Source organism: Mustelus asterias, chromosome 8 (assembly GCF_964213995.1).
Source record: "Mustelus asterias chromosome 8, sMusAst1.hap1.1, whole genome shotgun sequence".
Taxonomy (NCBI): domain Eukaryota; kingdom Metazoa; phylum Chordata; class Chondrichthyes; order Carcharhiniformes; family Triakidae; genus Mustelus; species Mustelus asterias.
Window position 1 is genome coordinate 74,176,785 of NC_135808.1, and position 16,619 is coordinate 74,193,403.

Genomic DNA, 16,619 nt, shown 5'->3' on the forward strand with positions numbered 1-16,619 from the left:
GCTGCCGTGACCATACTCTGCAGCAAGTGTTGGCAGCTCAAGGAACTCCAGCTCAGAGTTGCTGAGTTGGAGTCTGAGATTCAGACATTGCAGCACATCTGGGAGGGATATAGTTACCTGGACACTTCGTTTCAGGAGCCAGTCACACCCCTTAGATTACATATCTCCAATTCGGCCATGGGTCAGGGATAGCAGGGTGTGACTGCAAATGAGGCAGGTAGAGGGATCCGAAACTCAGAAATGGAGGAGACTCAGTTCTTGACCTTATCCAACAGGTACGAGGTACATGCTCCCTGTGTGGATGAAAAGGACTGTAGGGAGGATGAGCTAACTGACCACTGCACATGTACAGGAGGCCATTCAAGAGGGGAGAACAAAAAGAGTGTAGTGGTAGGGGATTTCATAATTAGGGGGACAGATAGCACCCTTTGTAAGCAGGATAGAGATATGTTGCCTACCCAATTCCAGGGTAAGGGACATCTCTAACCAGCTTGAAAGGATATTGGAGTGGGAGAGGGAGGATCCAGTTGTTGTAGTCCACATTAGGACAAACAACATAGGCAGGAATAGACAGGAGGACCTGTTTGGGGAATATCAGGAACTAGGAACCAAATTAAAAAACAGGTCCTCAAGGGTTATAATCTCTGGATTATTACCCATGCCACGTGCGAACTGGCAAAGAGAGAAGATTAGGGAAGTAAACACATGGCTAAAGGAGTGGTATGGGAAAGAGGGGTTCCATTTCGTGGGGCACTGGTGTCGGTATTGGAACAGGAGAGAACTGTACCGATGGGACGGGCTCCACCTGAACCGATCTGGGACCAGGACCCTAGCGGAAAGGCTAAATAGGGAAGTCACAAGGACTTTAAATTAGTTAATGGGGTGCAGGGCTCAGTAGAAGTTAGTAAAGTTTCCAGAACTACTCAAAGAGTAGAGAGTATAGAAATTGACAGGAATAAAATTTCAGGCACAGCAGATAAAGGGACAACTATGGGAAGGGGGGCAGTCAACACAGCACTGAGGATGCTGTATACAGAATACAGAACAAGATAAATGAACTGGATGCACACATTGTAATTGGAGATGTTGTGGGCATCACAAAGACGTGGCTGCAAAGGGATCAGAGGTGGGATCTGAATATCCAAGGATATGTGTCCTATCGAAAGGACAGGCAGATAGGTAGAGGAGGCAGGGTTGCCTTCTTGATAAGAAACAAAATTAAGTCATTAGCAAAAAGTCATATAGGGTCGGACGGCATAGAATCTGTGTGGGTGGAGTTGAGGAACCGCAAAGGGAAAAAGACCCTGACGGGAGTTCTGTACAGGCCCCCTAGCAGTAAAGATATTAGACAGAAAATAAATCAGGAGATAGAAAAAGCATGCAAGAGAGGCAATATTACAGTAATCATAGGGGATTTCAATATGCAGGTGGACTATGAAAATCAAGTTGGCACCCAAGATAAAGAATTTGTGGAATGTCTATGGGATGGTTTTTAGGAGCAGCTTATGCTAGAGCCCACTAGCCAACAAGCACTTCTGGATCTAATGATGCGTAATGAGGCAGACTTGATCAGGGAATTTAAGGTGAAGGAACTTCTAGGGGCCAGTGACCACAATATGAAAGAATTCACCTTTCAGTTTGAAAGGAAGACATTGGAATCGAATACGGATACAACGGTGCTACAATTGAGAAAAGAAAACTACAAGGTCATGAGGAAGGAGCTAGCCAGATTTGATTGGAAAGGGAGCCTAGCAGAAAAGACTGTGGAACAACAGTGGCAGGGATGTACTGCTAATGCTATAAAAGGCTCAAGTCAGACCCAATTTGGAATATTGTGAGCAGTTTTGGGCCCCATACCTAAGGAAAGATGTTCTGGCCTTGGAGGGGATTCAGAGGAGGTTCACAAGAATGATCCCAGGAAAGAATTCTTATGAGGAGCGGTTGAGGAATGAGGGTCTATACTCAATGGAGTTTTGAGCGGGGATCTAATTGAAACTTACAGAATACTGAGAGGTCTAGATAGAGTGGATGTGGAGAGGATGTTTCCACTAGTAGGAGAGACTAGAACTCGAGAGCACGATCTCAGAGTAAAGGGACGCTCCTTTACAACTGAGATGTCGAGGAATTTCTTCAGCCAGAGAGTGGTGAATCTGTGGAACTCATTGCCACAGAGGGCTGTGTAGGCCAGGTCATTGAGTGTCTTTGAGACAGAGATAGATAGGTTCTTGATCAATAAGGGGATCAAGGGTTACGGGGAGAAGGCAGGAGAATGGGGATGAGAATCATGTCAGTCATGATTGAATGGCGGAGCAGACTCAATGGGCCGAATGACCTAAATTTCCACCTATCCCTTACAGTCTTATTCTCTCCAGTGACTGATCTTTTTCATATTGAAACCAGAGCTATGCACAGTAGCTACTCCAGATTGTGATTTAACCAAGACTCAATACAAGTCTAAAATAACTTCTTGGTTTCCGAATTTGATCCTTCAGAAATTCATTTCTGATTCACATGCCCAAATTGCGAATAGTGGTTCCAGCTCAAAATTCTGACGAATCAGCATCAGTTCTGACAAAAGGACATCTACCAGAAATATTAGGCTGGATTTTATGGCCGCTCCATGGGGTGTGTTTCTGGGAGGGTGGCACATAAAATAAGTTGGGTAGATAGCCCACCACCTTCCAATGCACCCCCAATCCTGTTTCCACGATACAAGAGGCTTCAGTGCTGACTAGACCACCCACCCGTAGGCCTGAGGGTCTTAAATGGTCAATTAATGGGCATTTAAGGCCTTTAACCCATCCCCATTGCCATAATATGTTGGGCAGCGTAGGGAGCAAGAGTTGGAAGGCCATTTTTTAAAAACAAATTTGGCAAAAGGATGGAAAGGAATGGGAGGTACATCATTCAGGAGGTGCTCTTTGTGTATCAGGGGCACCACAACAACCCCCAAAGATGTTTATTTACGCCACCCGGAGTATTTCATTGCTGCAGAGTGGTCTTATTTAAGGGGAATCGGTAGGAACAAACTTTTCTTCCAGGGAATGGACAAGCAGTATTCCTCATGCTCCCTCCCTCTCTAAAATCCAATCCATTAACTATTTTTCTTTCCACAAAATACTGCCTGACATGCTGAGTATTTCCAGCATTTTCTACTTTTATCCCTGTACCAATCATTGTAGAACACAACTTCCTATCTTTTAACCAGAATAGTTATCCTCAACTATTCTCTGTTCTGCTCTTTTTCTCCTGACTCCACATACTCTGATCCATTGAGTAAACTATCATTCGTTTTCACATTATTGATGAATAAATAAAAAAATTTGACTAAAGCAAGATGAAGAAATTCTTGGAAGGTTAGTTGTTACTTAGGAGGTTACTCGATCTTTATTTTGACATTGAGTCATAAAGCTTTATCTATATTTGTTTTCTGGAATGGAAATTAGTGAAGTATCAAATTCAGTAAGTAGGTTACTATCTTTTGAGCAGTAATTTGTATGTGGTATTGGTGGTTGCCATATGCCGTCCATTGGCATATTTTAATTGTTGTACACTGCAGATCAGGTATATAGATGATCACGATGCTAAATAATGTTCATTGATAGAATAATGATAGAGCCCAAATGTAATGTAGACTAGCCAGAAAATGATAATCTTTAAAAGAAAGTTCTGCCACCTCTCCATTGCAAGCACTAGCAAAATTTCACCAGTAAGATAACACTTCAGTACAGTATTTAGCTATAATCATTCAGCAAGGTTACAATTTGCAAAAAAAAGTCCTACACTATAAAACACTTTACATCCGTGATCCAAAATCCAATACTAGGTTTGAAATAAATGAAAAAGCTTTGATGTAAAATAAATACAGCAAAGCAGAAAATCGTTAGTTGCTATAGCATTTATAAAGATCATATTTTTACAGTGAATATTAAAGATTATCTTGTGTGTACAATTTCAAAATATTACAAAAATGACAATATTTCCACAACAGATAGGTATACATCATTTATTTATTGCCTGTTCCAATACATCACAAAGTAATAATTACCTTTTGTCTACTTGTCATTATTCTTCCATTTATAAACTTTAAGACTTAGTGAAAATCAAAAAAGCATTTTTTTCATTCTAACATTTCCTCAGTTACCAACTGCTTATCCCTGTATTCAAATTGGTATACAATTCAACGTCTCAAACTCCAAATTAATAGTACTTCGGACTGCGCCCTCCGCCTTCAGATTATACCACTTTAATATTGTCAAAGGCACTGGCACCTTCATACTATCAATTCACAGACATCTGACTGGGACAGTATGCCAACTTTCCTTTTGTCTCCACGAGCCTTTCTGCTGGATATCCTACGTGCACAAATAAATCCCCGGTGTTAAATTCGGGCACGATGGAGTAATCTGATTAAAGATTACCCCAAGGAGTTTCAACAGCCGACTGGTGGATGAGCAATTAGAATAAACACTGATGAGCCAACACTCCAGGGTGAAGTCTTGACCAATATTTAGCTAGGGTTGGCTTGTGAACGTTTAACAAAGCGGCGCACCTTTAAAAGCCTCGCTTCCAACACCTTCCTTCCCCTTACAACTAACGCCCCAAAGAAAAACTCCAATACTGAGTGAGACAAGAAAAAGAAAACTCGTAGAGACAAAGTCGACTCTGACTAAACAGAACAGGACAAGGGGAGAGAGAGAGACATACACGTGGAAGTCACAGAGGGAGAAAGAAGAGAGGATGAGCAGAGCGGAGGAGGCGAGTCAAACAAGTGCAGGGAGACGGAGAGGAGAGATGTTTCATACTGACCACTATCACGATTCTTGTCCCCCTAGCGGGGTCTGGAGGCTGCGAGTATATCGGAGAGAGCCAGTCCCAATCGGATCTGAATCGCACTTCGACCCCGGCGAGAAGAAGACGTTGTGTTGTCGCTAATCGGCGGACCTGGAGATTGCAGCTTCGCTCCTTTTCTGCACTCGGTCTCCCGGTGACCGAGCGAATCCTCTCGCGCTGTCCTGAGTTTTAAATCCTCCCAGTGCCGCCGCCGCCGCTCGCTCGCGGCCACATTTTGACAGGTTTGACAGTTAGACGCTGCTCCCCCTGCGAGCTCGCTCAGCCTCAGCGGCGGTTACATAAATTAGGCAAATAAGCGATCCCTGTGCTCCCATTGGCTGGAATTTGAATCGGGGAAGGGGCGGGGTTTGCTCGCTGTTGTTATGGTAACGGAGAAGCTGCGGCCCTGGCTTCTGCTGACTTTGAAAATTAACTATCCATTTACTCAGTTATTTCCCTGCACATGAAGATGTTCAAATATTTAGCCATTTTTTGAGTTAATACTGAATCTGCCTGTACCACTCAAGATCTGTGTCTTCTGTGATTGACCCTCTCCCACTGGAAACTTCCTTTCAATCTGCTTTATTGTAGTTAAGGTATTAAATCTACCCTTAAACTTTCTCTGCTCGAAAAGAACAATTCCAGCTTCTCTGTCTTTCCAAATACCTGAAGTCCCTCATTTAATACAATTCTAGTAAATCTCCTCTGCTTCTGTCCAAGGCGAAAGTCCAACAGATTTATTCGGAATCACCAGCTCGTGATTCCAAATAAACCTGTTGGACTTTAACCTGGTGTTATGGGACTTCTTACTGTGCCCACCCCAGTCCATCGCCGGCATCTCCACATCATGGCATCTCTTCAAGGCCTTGCTAAAATGTTGTTCGGTACCCAGAACTGGATCCATCGGAGGCCTAACATCTAAAGTCTAGCATAACTTTGTGCTAGAAGCTCAGCCTCATCACAATACTCGCAACAGCCTCTGGAAATCACGATTTTTAGTTTTGCTATAATTGTGACCATTTGCAGGGCCCTGAGGAGTACCAAAACATGAAGCTGGTTTGTTTAGGCACAAAGAGCTCTAAAAGCTTTTGCATTTATTTTTCTTTTGTAAATTTACTAAGAAACTGATTACTGTACTACTCCAATAAAACTAGCAAACAGTTCTGTATATTTGTTAAAGGTTATTTTCCATAATCTAAAATCCAGTTACTCACTAGTGGAGAATTGATACTGTAATTAAAAATGCTTCTTTTTGCGATGAGCCCATTTTCATCTGAATTAATCAAACTGTACCTAGTCACTACTCTTACATACATTAAGAAATATTTTTGAGGCAAATTACAAAATGTTTTTGTGATAACCCCCACAAGATCAATTGGAATCAGAGGAGCATTTTTTTCATTCAGAGGGTGGTGAGTGTCTGAAACATGCCAGAGGAAATAATAGAGGCGGGTACAATTCGTCTTTTAAAAAGCATTTGGACAGTTACATGGGTAAAATGGATATGGAGGGAGTTTTGAGGGGATGTCAGATTGGTCTCCGGGTGGGATATTGGGTCAGGCCTTGGGGATTGGGGGGGGGGTGGAGTTGGGTCAGACCTCATGGAGAAGGAAGAGAGTTGGGTCAGGCCTCCCCTGTGGGTGGGGGTGGGAGGGAGTAAGATCAGGTCAGCCCTCCTGGAGAAGGAGGTGGAACTTGGGTATCAGGTCTTGACAAGGGAGATTTGGGGTGGAAATCCCTGGGGTTGAGGGAATCCCATGAGGTTGGGGAGTCCCCATGGGGTGGAGGAATTCCATGGAAAGAGTCAGATGGGGCGGTCTCTCATGGGGTGTGATTGACCTCCTTGTAGGACTCGTTGAATATGAGTTCCCTGGAGATTGGTAATTAATTCACTAAATAAAATAAACATACTGAGCCCTGCATAAAGCAGGCCCCTGAGTGGGTCCATTATTGTATTGTCCCAGTTGGAACCTTGCGTTCACCACAAGCTTGTAATTTTGCACAATAAAGCACTGTTCCTTTACAGCTGACTCCTTGAGTTATTATAGGGGCAGGAGGCCCACGGTAAAAAAAGAAAAAAAGAGGATTGGAGGAAGGGGGGGGGGGGGGGGGAGGGGGCGGTGAGAGATGAATCCCATGGAGGTCAGTCTGGATCTTTGTAATAATTATTCAGAAGTTACAAGTGCTTTTGATTCTTCTGTTTTCTGGGTAACTACTGACGGAACCATAAGAAATTTGCCATTCAAATGGCAATTTGCGGACGGTTCCCAGTACAGGGCAATTGCCGTGCTATCCTCAATTATCTGTGAACTTTGGGGACTCAGTTACACTATGTTAGCGCTTGAAAGTTACTGCTCATCCCCCTCCCGCCGGGGCCGCAGCTTCTCCGTTACCATAACAACAGCGAGCAAATCCCTCCCTCCTCCCCGATTCAAATTCCAGCCAATGGAAGCACAGGGATCGCTCATTTGCCTAATTGATGTAACCGCCGTTGAGGCTGAGCGAGCTCGCAGGGGGAGCAGCGTCTGTCAAACCTGTCAAAATGTGGCCGCGAGCGAGCGGCGGCACCGGGAGGATTTAAAACTCAGGACAGGGCGAGAGGATTCGCCCGGGAGACCGAGTGCAGAAAAGGAGCGAAGCTGCAATCTCCAGGTCCGCCGGTTAGTTCAAACACAGCACCTTCTTCACCTGTGAATTAAGTGGTCAAAGTCTTGGGAAGAAGGAGAAGCAACAGGTCCACTTGCGATTTAAAATTTGCCGCCGGGCTTGCGGCTGTGGTAAATCATTACTCATCCCGGGACCCATTGCCGGCACTTCAGTGGCTGTCCTTCCTCACTGGGAGTGGACATTGAGGTGCATTCGTGCCCAGAGACGATTGGACCGTAAAGGGACCGTATAACGCGGCAGGGAACGGCTGCAGGTGTTCTCTGCAAGTATTAACGCTCCGTCCAAATTTCCTTGCTCTTTTACGCTATCTATCAATGCTTGGGATCTTGCTGGATTGCGGCAGCTCATGGCGTGCCTGCTTAGTTTAGACTTTCCTCTGCACCCTTCACTCCCAAAGCTTTTGCACCCTAACTAGTTGGAACTATGAGCTGATAACGGCGCAGGAGGGGTGGGTGGGGGTTGGAGAGTTTCGTGTAGAAGCAGATTAGTTCGATTTGCCCCGGGGACAGCCAGTGCTATGGAACCTTGCCTGTGTGCCCTGCCCAAGTTTTTTTGGGGGGGGGAGGAATCTAGAACTAGTCCTAGTCTCAAAACAAGGGTTAGTCATGTAGTATTGAAATTAATTCAAAGAGTTAAATGTGAGATGATTCATTTTGGTAGGACAAATTTAAATGTGGATTACAGGGTCAAAAGTAGGGTTCTGAAGACTGTGGAGGAACAGAGAGATCTTGGGGTCCATATCCACAGATCTCTGAAGGTTGCCACTCAAGTGGATAGAGCTGTGAAGAGGGCGTATAGTGTGAGCTTTTAATAACAGGGGGTTGGAATTTAAGAGCCGTGGGGTTATGCTGCAACTGTACAGGACCTTGGTGAGACCACATTTGGAATATTGTGTGCAGTTCTGGTCACCTCACTATAAGAAGGATGTGGAAGCGCTGGAGGGAGTGCAAATGAGATTTACCAGGATGCTGCCTGGTTTGGAGGGTAGGTCTTATGAGGAAAGGTTGAGGGAGCTAGGGCTGTTCTCTCTGGAGCGGAGGAGGTTGAGGGGAGACTTAATAGAGGTTTATAAAATGATGAAGGGGATAGATCGAGTGAACGTTCAAAGACTATTTCCTCGGGTGGATGGAGCTATTACAAGGGGGCATAACTATAGGGTTCATGGTGGGAGATATAGGAAGGATGTCCAAGGTAGGTTCTTTACTCAGAGAGTGGTTGGGGTGTGGAATGGACTGCCTGCAGTGATAGTGGAGTCAGACACTTCAGGAACATTTATTGGATAGGCATATGGAGCACAACAGGATGATAGGGAGTGGGATAGCTTGATCTTGGTTTCAGATAAAGCTCGGCACAACATCGTGGGCCGAAGGGCCTGTTCTGTGCTGTACTGTTCTATGTTCTATGTTATGGATCATTGGACCTCAAAGCGCTGTTAGGATGTTCAGTTGTTGAATATAGTTAAGGCAGAGATCCATATATTTTGGGATACTAAGGGAATAAAGGAATAGGGGGCTAGCGTGGGAAGGAAGAATTGAGGTTGAAGATCAGCCATGACCATCAAGAATGGCAAAAAAATCTCAGCAGGTCTGGCAGCATCTGTAAGGAAAGAAAGGAGCTGACGTTTCGAAACGTCAGCTCCTTTTTCTCCTTACAGATGCTGCCAGACCAGCTGAGATTTTCCAGCATTTTTCCTTTTGGTTTCAGAATCCAGCATCCGCAGTAATTTGCTTTTTATCAAGAATGGCAGAGCAGGCTGGATGAGTTGAATGGCCTACTCATGTACCTAATATGGAATTCTCTGGCTGTTCACGCCCCACCGTTGCTGCTAGCGAGAATGGAGAATTCGATGCTCAGCCAAATTTCCGTTCACTGCAGTGGGAACAGAGAATCCCAGCTGCGGGTGAGGTCAGAGAATGTTCTTTAATAATATGAAGAGGAAATTCACACAGGTAGCCTCCAATATGGTGCCGCTTGCCTCTGATGAATCGACGTCGGCGTGGTGTAAATCGACCAGCAATTTCTGCTGATTGGTTGCTCATGACATAACCTCTTAGTCCTCTGAATTTGCTGGCCTATTTGCACATTAATAATAACCTGCGTTACTTTATCATTGTAACAGCAAGATCTGCGCCATTAGTTCTGTCCCCATGCTAAAAATGTGTGTGTAAATTTGCTGCTGTTATACTGGTTCAAAATGGTGTAAAATTAAGATCAAAAATTAGGAACAGCAGGGAACAGTCACTTCCCTTGTATTTTATTGTTTCATTGCGTAATTGAAAATATATAAATCCTCACTTAGACCTGTACTATTTACAGTTTCTTTGATTGTGTTTAATGGTTTCATGATAGGTCATGTTTAAAATTTACAAAACTTCTTGATTACATGTTCTTAAATATGCTGTAATTAATGTGCACGAATGATAAATGGCTTAGACTAGATGGCATCTGGAGACAGTCAGGCCCTGACTATAAATGTCCATTTTTATGTTTTCTCTATGACATTGGCAGGAAAGCTGAGAGTAAATAGACATTGAGAAAATGGGGTGAACAAATGAAAAATATTTTGGATGCAACTTTCAAATTTGCTCTTTCGAGCAATCCCTCAAAATAAAGAGGACACTTGCCAGGAAGCCTGTGGCAAGAACCTACACATGGATCTTGTAACATGGGGAGGGTGTTGTGCTGCAGCTATCACGTGGTTATGGCTAACCAGCAAAGTCTCCTTGTTCTTACCACCTGCTACAGGCAAATCAGAAGGATTTATAGATTGTTAATCATCCTGTTTGGCCACATTATGAACACACCTTCCGTGGCCATCAAGTCCGAGGGCAGAACCCAAACCCGGAGCTTCTGGCTCAGAAGCAGGGATGCTACCCACTGCACCACAAGATTTCCTAGTAATTTCCCAGTTACACCATCACAGGAAATTCCACCCCAAGTGATCTTCATAGTAGAGTGATTTTTATCACAAGTGGAAATATAATAACAAAACTCTACCCCATCAATACTCCAACTCCACTTAGTATGGCTTGACCAAGTGTTAACACTTAATTTTAATACTAGAAGTTGGAATTTAGCATGCAAACATTTTAAGTGGTTCTAATTCTATCTGCAGCCTTGTTCCCATATCACTTAATCCTCCTTTCTTTCAACCATAGATGTTACTTTTGGCAAAAGGACGGTAGGAATATCAGGTGTACGTACCCACACAAATGTGAGAGAGGATGAGTAAAGACCTGCTGATCCATTGAGCCTGTCCCATCTGGGCATGGTGTGCAGAAATGACACCATCAAACCCTGATCCCTTCTTTCTCAGCTCCCTTCCAGCCACATATTCTCTTCGGGAGAGGTAAAAAAGGGAAAAAGCTATAGGAACCTTTCCTGCCCATGTGTATTTGATTAAAGTTTGCCTCGACCCGATAGTCATCATTGATCATAAAGTTGAAGAAAACTATTGAATTCTGATTAATTTACACAAAAAACAAGCACAAACCTTTACAGATATTCCAAAGTACCCAGTTTTCTGATACTCAGAATGCCTCTGTTGCATTGTTAAAATCAAAGATGAACTGATATCATGCTAATGAATTATGGATTAGTACTGACTGAAACTCACGTTTGTAATGTTGCTAGTGGTTGCAATGTGTGTCATATATGTAAGTGTGTGTGTGTGTATTGCCCAGAAGCATTACATTTGCATACAGTTGATTTAAAAGTACTGTTCTTATTGATGCCAATTTAAATTATTCAACATGATGGTCACCTGTGCACCTGTTCTTCAGTATATAATAATCAACAAATGGCAATGGTCAACATATGAGCAATTAATAGTACCACATTCAGATTACTACACAAAAAGAGATAATTTTCTGTTTGAAACTGATCCAAGTTTCAAAGTCATGAAAGAAAATTAAGGAAATCCTTATTTGAATCAATACACACAAGTCACATCAATACATTTAAAATGATTACATCTCCTCTAAAGTTGCAACTATTCTGTCCAGTATGCCTCCATACTGTTTTATTTAGAGTCCTTAATTATTAACGAAAAGTGTGTGGACAGATGATATGGGGAATGAAAAGCAGAAGATCCCATTCTTGTGCATTATTAACAGCAATCTCTGTTACAGCCATTTATAAATGAAGTTTAAAACTATCAGCTTGTATAAATTGGACAATAGGCACCCTGCTTCTTCCTTCTGCACCACCCCCCCCCCCCCCCCACCCCTGCCCCATTCTTATTCTTCTGAACAATCTCATGGGAAATGACTCCAATTATCCTTTACCCAGGAAAATTCTCATTCAGATCTTGTACACACGAGTGCTGCACCAGATGGAAGTAGATTTTTGGCTTCAGTGCCTATTCAGTAATTTGGTAGGAGAGATGCACCCGTTCACCAGGATCCTCACTACTGATCCTGGGGCAAGAAGGCCCCAAACACAACGATTCTGTCTAAAAAAACAAAAATGAACTTCCCTCACTACTGCTCCTTTTTGGCTAGACTCCAGGACCCTCATCACCCTCCAAACTGAAGAAAGTTTCAACCCAGCCCCATAATCCACTTTTGAGCATCTTATGTACATGCATGTGAGAAGTTGAGAAAGAAGGACTGGAATTACCCATTTCTGTATTTTTTTTCTTGTAGGTGTACACATACTTTACAAATAAAGTTCATTTTTGCAAGATATCTGAAAGAACATTACAAACAATTCAAATTGGCCACCACAGTGCAATGATATTCAAGTTTTCTACATAGATCATGTTGCACTCTGAGGTGCTTCAATAAAATCAAAGGAACATTGCAGGCATTTCAAAATGGTCGCTACAAAAGATGTAATGGCATTTAAGTTGCCTACAAAGATCAAATTGCACTCTGAGATGCTTCCATACAATTGTGATACATGTAATATTCACTGGATACATTAAATGAGTCATACAGCTCGAGGGGTTCCATACAATTCTCCCTTCATTGCAGTATGGCTGAAAGGTGTTAGACAATGACCTTCACCCATCACACCTCTGCAGCAGTTGCCCCAAGCTTTAGTACTTCCCTCAGCATGTGGTCCCAGACTTGGAATGTGCCAGTCTGCAACACTTGGTCGGGGACAACCCTTTGCACTCGAAGATCAACAAGTTTCAGGCAGACCAAAAAGCATCTTTCACCAAGTAGCTGATCTTCCAGTAACAGCTTTTTTGTTTCAGTGTGCATCCCCGGGAACAGCTGGTAGAGCAGAGTCCTGCGTCATAGAGAAAGATCTAACTGGGAGGGCCTTTCACGCCAACAGCCAAGCTAGGTCTTGGTGCTTGTTTGAAAGCTCTGGTGATGTGGCATTCTGCCAAATGAATGATTGTGACAGTCTGCTCATAGAACATAGAACATAGAAAGCCACAGCACAAACAGGCCCTTCGGCCCACAAGTTGCGCCGATCACATCCCCACCTCTAGGCCTATCTATAGCCCTCAATCCCATTAAATCCCATGTAGAACATAGAACATAGAACATTACAGCGCAGAACAGGCCCTTCGGCCCACGATGTTGCACCGACCAGTTAAAAAAAAAAACTGTGACCCTCCAACCTAAACCAATTTCTTTTCGTCCATGAACCTATCTACGGATCTCTTAAACGCCCCCAAACTAGGCGCATTTACTACTGATGCTGGCAGGGCATTCCAATCCCTCACCACCCTCTGGGTAAAGAACCTACCCCTGACATCGGTTCTATAACTACCCCCCCTCAATTTAAAGCCATGCCCCCTCGTGCTGGATTTCTCCATCAGAGGAAAAAGGCTATCACTATCCACCCTATCTAAACCTCTAATCATCTTATATGTTTCAATAAGATCCCCTCTTAGCCGCCGCCTTTCCAGCGAAAACAATCCCAAATCCCTCAGCCTCTCCTCATAGGATCTCCCCTCCATACCAGGCAACATCCTGGTAAACCTCCTCTGCACCCTCTCCAAAGCCTCCACATCCTTCCTGTAATGTGGGGACCAGAACTGCACACAGTACTCCAAGTGCGGCCGCACCAGAGTTGTGTACAGTTGCAACATAACGCTACGACTCCTAAATTCAATCCCCCTACCAATAAACGCCAAGACACCATATGCCTTCTTAACAACCTTATCTACTTGATTCCCAACTTTCAGGGATCTATGCACACATACACCTAGATCCCTCTGCTCCTCCACACTATTCAAAGTCCTCCCGTTAGCCCTATACTCAACACATCTGTTATTCCTACCAAAGTGAATTACCTCACACTTCTCCGCATTAAACTCCATCCGCCACCTCTCGGCCCAACTTTGCAACCTGTCTAAGTCTTCCTGCAAACTACGACACCCTTCCTCACTGTCTACCACACCACCGACTTTGGTGTCATCAGCAAATTTGCTAATCCACCCAACTATACCCTCATCCAGATCATTAATAAATATTACAAACAGCAGTGGCCCCAAAACAGATCCCTGAGGTACACCACTTGTAACCGCACTCCATGATGAATATTTACTATCAACCACCACCCTCTGTTTCCTATCCGCTAGCCAATTCCTGATCCAATTTCCTAGATCACCCCCAATCCCATACATCTGCATTTTCTGCAGAAGCCTACCATGGTGAACCTTATCAAACGCCTTACTAAAATCCATATATACCACGTCCACTGCCTTGCCCCCATCCACCTCCTTGGTCACTTTCTCAAAAAACTCAATAAGGTTAGTAAGGCACGACCTACCTGCCACAAAACCATGCTGACTATCACCTATCAATTCATTACTCTCCAAATAACTATAAATCCTATCCCTTATAATTTTTTCCAACATCTTGCCGACAACAGAAGTGAGACTCACCGGTCTATAATTCCCGGGGAAGTCTCTGTTCCCCTTCTTAAACAATGGGACAACATTCGCTAACCTCCAATCTTCTGGTACTATACCAGAGGCCAACGACGACCTGAAGATCAGAGCCAGAGGCTCTGCAATCACTTCTCTTGCCTCCCAGAGAATCCTTGGATAAATCCCATCCGGACCAGGGGATTTATCTATTTTCAGACCCTCCAGAATATCCTGCACATCCTCCTTATCAACTGTAATACTGTCTATTCTACTCCCTTGCAACCCAGTGTCCTCCTCAGCTATATTCATGTCCCCTTGCGTGAACACCGAAGAGAAATATTGGTTCAATGCTTCACCAATCTCCTCCGGTTCCACACATAACTTCCCTCTGCCATCTATAACTGGCCCTAAACTTGCCCTAACCAACCTTCTGTTCTTGACATACCTATAGAACGCCTTAGGATTCTCTTTAACCCTATCCGCCAAAGTCTTCTCATGTCCCCTTTTAGCCCTTCTAAGCTCGCTCTTCAACTCCCTCTTAGCCAATCTAAAGCTTTCTAGTGCACTACCCGAGTGCTCACGTCTCATCCGAACATAAGCCTCCTTTTTCTTTTTAACCAACAAAGAAACTTTTTTGGTGCACCACGGTTCCCTAGCCCTACCAATTCCTCCTTGCCTGACAGGGACATACCTATCACAGACTCGCAGTAGCTGCTCCTTGAAAAAACTCCACATGTCGGACGTTCCCAGTCCCTGTAATCTCCTAGTCCAACCTATGTTTCCTAATTCTCTCCTAATAGCCTCATAATTACCCTTCCCCCAGCTAAAACCATTGGCCCGAGGTTCATGCCTATCCCTTTCCATCACTAAGGTGAACGTAACCGAATTGTGGTCACTATCACCAAAATGCACACCAACTTCCAAGTCTAGCACCTGGTCTGGCTCATTTCCCAGCACCAGATCCAATATAGCCTCACCTCTAGTTGGCCTGTCTACATACTGAGTCAAAAAACCTTCCTGCACGCTTTGAACAAAAACTGACCCCTCTAACGAGCTAGAGCTATAACAATTCCAGTCAATATTAGTCAAGTTAAAATCCCCCATAACAATTGCCCTATTACTTTCACTCCTAAGCAGGATTGACTCCGCAATCCTTTCCTCAACCTCTCTAGAACTTTTAGGAGGTCTATAAAAGACTCCCAACAGGGTGACCTCTCCTCTCCTATTTCTAATCTCCGCCCATACTACCTCAACAGATAAGTCCTCATCAAACCTCCTCTCTGACACTGTGATACAATCTCTGACTAATAATGCTACCCCTCCCCCTCTTCTACCTCCTTCCCTACTTCGACTAAAACATTTGAACCCCGGGACCTGCAGCATCCATTCCTGCCCCTGCTCTATCCATGTCTCTGAAATAGCCACAACATCGAAGTCCCAGGTACTGATCCACGCTGCAAGTTCACCCACTTTATTGCGAATACTCCTGGCATTGAAGTATACACATTTCAAACCCTGCTCCACCCCACCTCTGCAATGCCGTGCATTGCAGTCCCCATCCATGCATCCCTCACTTTCAGCCCCACTACTCAGGATCCCTCCCCCCCCCCGAATCAGTTTAAACCTCCCTGCATGGCCTTAGCAAATTTACCCCCCAGGATAATGGTCCCCTTCTGATTAAGGTGTAGACCATCCTTCTCATAGAGGTCACACCTTCCCCAGTACGAGCCCCAATTGCTTAAGTACCTGAACCCCTCCCTCCTGCACCATCCCCTCAGCCATGAATTCAAACCTTCCCTCTCCCTATTCCTCTCTAAACTATCCCGTGGTACAGGCAAGAGTCCAGAGATAACCACTCTGTCAGTCTTGGCCTTTAGTTTCCACCCCAACTCCATAAATCCCTGCCTAATATCCCCTTCCCCTATCCTCCCTATGTCGTGTGTCCCCACATGTACAATAACTTGTGGTTTATCTCCCTCCCCCCTAAGAGTCCTGAATACCCTGTCAGACACATCCCGGACCCCAGCCCCTGGTAGGCAACACACCAACCCTGAGTCCCTACCTTTAGTTCCGACCCTCCTATCTGTCTCCTTAATTGTGGAGTCCCCAATCACAAGGCCCAGTCTTTTACAGCCCCTAACCACCTGAGCTTTCTCACTCGGCTCACCCCCAGAGATCTGCTCTCTATGCTCAGTTGATTCCTCCTCAACTGTAGCCTCCAGCACCGAAAACCTATTATGGAGGGGAACCGCCCCAGGGGATTGTCTTCCCGATTGCTTCTTAC

General features: G+C 44.3%; 2 protein-coding genes across 5 annotated transcripts in view; one reads left to right on the top strand and one right to left on the bottom strand.

The window, feature by feature from the left end:
- Window positions 1-5,120, bottom strand: part of gpsm2 (G protein signaling modulator 2) — a 72,401-nt gene extending 67,281 nt beyond the window's left edge. For 3 of the 4 annotated variants that reach the window (XM_078218198.1, XM_078218199.1, XM_078218200.1), the window contains exon 1: window positions 4,810-5,120. The gene's annotated coding sequence lies outside the window, so the exon portion shown is untranslated. The remainder of the gene's footprint in view (window positions 1-4,809) is intronic. The other variant, XM_078218201.1, reaches the window with a different exon arrangement.
- Window positions 5,121-7,326: 2,206 nt separating this feature from the next.
- The window catches only part of aknad1 (AKNA domain containing 1), a 79,681-nt gene continuing 70,388 nt past the window's right edge, over window positions 7,327-16,619 (top strand). Inside the window, exon 1 of the mRNA XM_078219183.1 lies at window positions 7,327-7,493. The gene's annotated coding sequence lies outside the window, so the exon portion shown is untranslated. The remainder of the gene's footprint in view (window positions 7,494-16,619) is intronic.